General features: G+C 45.2%; 1 non-coding gene across 1 annotated transcript; it reads right to left on the reverse strand.

Annotated features, from left to right (window-relative positions):
- Window positions 1-1025: 1025 nt before the first annotated feature.
- Window positions 1026-1097, reverse strand: trnae-cuc (transfer RNA glutamic acid (anticodon CUC)). Its single transcript has one exon. It is a non-coding gene; the product is annotated as a tRNA-Glu (tRNA).
- Window positions 1098-2744: the final 1647 nt, after the last annotated feature.

Raw genomic sequence — 2744 nt, forward strand, 5'->3', positions numbered from 1 at the left:
TCGCTTTATTCAAGCTACTCACCTCTCTCTTCCACCTGCACTTTCAACTGGACCACGGCCAATCAGAGAGGTCCCGCCTCTGACTATCTCTGATTGGTTTAGTCCACGATAGGGGCAAAATGTGTGTGTCTGTTGCGGGGCACCACACGTTGGCTCCCAAATGACTCCTAGCTGTTATTTCTTCTTGGACACTTTGTCCAGGTAGGGTTAGGAATGTCTTTGCATTGGAAGCGGATGAGCAAGGGCTGATAATTGGTTATCAGCAGCTCCCGAGCTGAGTCTCTGGAGGTTGCCTGGAGTTCCTTTGCCAACAGGGTCCATTGAGAGAGATAATTTGAAATCATTCTTGCCTGACTGGTAAGTTGGAACAAGAAGTCTGTGCAAACCAAACTTGGGTTGGACATTGTATCTGCATTAAGTCAAGATGTTGTTGAGAGGAGACTTTGGAGAGTGGCGCGAATTCGGCGGGGCAATTGGCAGACTTGTAAGGGCTGGTGGCTCAGCAGTAGAACTGTCGTGTGCCACCCGTGAATCTCGAAATCAGAAGGTAGTGACTTGTAGCCTCACGCAAGCGATGTGCTTTGATGCACAGTACGTGACAGAGTTTGTCCATCCATTTTAAGCAGCTTGAGAGGAGACTTTGGAGAGTGGCGCGAATTCAGCGGGGAGAATCGGCGGACGTGTAAGGGTTGTTAGCTCAGCGGTAGAATTGTCGCCTGCCATGCGTAAGTCTCGAAAACTGAAGGTGTTGAGCTCTATCCTCACGCGAGGCATGTTTTGATGTGCAGTTCGGCCACCCATTTTAGGATCTCCTGTCACACACTTCACCTCCAAGACGGCAACCCACCCTGGGCTTGAAGAACTGGCAACTCTGCTTCATTTGTTGACGGCTTCAAAGAACGGCCCGTTTTTTGGGGGAGATGGGCCTTGAGCCTCGCTTGATACACAGTACGTGGCAAAGGCAGCCCATCCATTGTCTACCGCTTGTCCCTTTCGGGTAAGCCGGAGCTGGGTCAAAACACAGTTTCCCTGACCGGGAATCGAACCCGGGCCACGGCGGTGAGAGCGCCGAATCCTGACCACTAGACCACCAGGGAGCTGCAACAGAGTTGTCTTGATGAGTGACGCGTGGCTGTATCGGGCCACATTTACCGTTGCGCCTCGAGAGGAGCGCTTGGGCAATTGCGCGAATTCGGTGGGAAAACTGGCACACGAGTGAGCATTGGTGATTCAGTGGTAGAATTCTCACCTCCCGGGCGGGAGCTTGGGATTGTTTAGCTAAATGGCCCTAAACCGTTTCCCATTCATTCTCTATGGTAGTGCTAAACCACTACGGATGTAATATATTTTTGGCCACTACGGTCTTCCGGCGCTGTTGCGAGTTTGAGATGCGGCGGCACTTTTAAAAAATCTCCACTTTTACATTTCGGGAGAGAAAACAAGTAACTCACCGCTCGCAACACATCTCAACGATCCTCGTTCATTGATCAAAGGTAAGAAACGTCATTTGGAATAAGAGTAAACCAACAGCATACATTTACAGGTGTATATTACAGGTAATAGGCATGTTGCGATTGCATTTACGAAGCATCCATCGCTCGGTTAAAGACAGTGGGAGTTTAAAGTGGCACGGTAAATCACGAATGAACCTGCTCCTTAAATAAATTGCGTGTTTCATTGATGTGTTTTACTTGGTAGGTTTCTGACTGCTGTGACACTGACATTACTATAATGTGGTACAATTAAATAACCGATAAGTGGCTTGTTATGAGATGATATGCTAAATGACTGAACCTGCTTTAAAAAAAATGTATTGCTTTCATGTTGTAATGGTCAGTCACCTTATCAATGCGAAGGTCCGTCTTGATATCTCACTAACATGAGCAATGCCCACTGTAATATTTAAAGAAATTAGTTTACTGCTGAACTGTATATAACCATCATCCTTAACATTACATTAATTATCATTTCATCAAAGCATTTATTGAAGCTGGTGGCATTATGTTATAATTTGTATTACAGGGGTTATCATAATCAAATATTAACATGTTTATGACAGGTGCAGTTATAACCACTTTAAATCGTTGAGGTAAATCTATCATCTTAAAAGTTTATAGTTACAGGTGACACAAGGAGGACAAGTCCATGGGGACCGCAAAGGCCTGAGATCATCACCATATTTGGCCAGAAAGGGGAACTTCTGTGTCTGCAGTTAATTCTTAAAATACATGAATGTTCTGTACATGCAAATTATGTGCTTGTAAACGCAAGAAGGGGCGTTACAATACCCTGATGTTATAAAAGCAATCTAGAGTGTATTTTGGGCAGAGATGTACAACTGATGTTTTGCAGTTTGCACCTCTCCACGCTGCGTGCATTCATTAAAATCAATTGTTTGACCGACCTCTTCTGGACCATCATTGTTTTACTCTCGTCCTCAATTTCGAACCCGTAACATTTGGTGCATTGGCCGAGGGTTGAGGGGGAGAAAGGTGGAGATTGAGACCGACAGGGTCCGAGGTGCTCAAACAGGCAGACACGACTCAGTGGTCGAAGTGAGTGGACATAAGCCGGCTTATTCAAAGGTAAGGCACTACCTGTTGAATTATTTCCAAACAGTGCTGAATTGGTTCTGACAAAATTGAAAGTCTACTCACTGAAATTACTGGTAAAGGTCTGTTTTGATTTTGGTGAAAATCTCATGAGAATTGAAGTTGAAGTAATGATAATGTAAGGTTAAGTGA

The sequence above is a fragment of the Pelmatolapia mariae genome, linkage group LG20, assembly GCF_036321145.2.
Source record: "Pelmatolapia mariae isolate MD_Pm_ZW linkage group LG20, Pm_UMD_F_2, whole genome shotgun sequence".
Taxonomy (NCBI): Eukaryota; Metazoa; Chordata; class Actinopteri; order Cichliformes; family Cichlidae; genus Pelmatolapia; species Pelmatolapia mariae.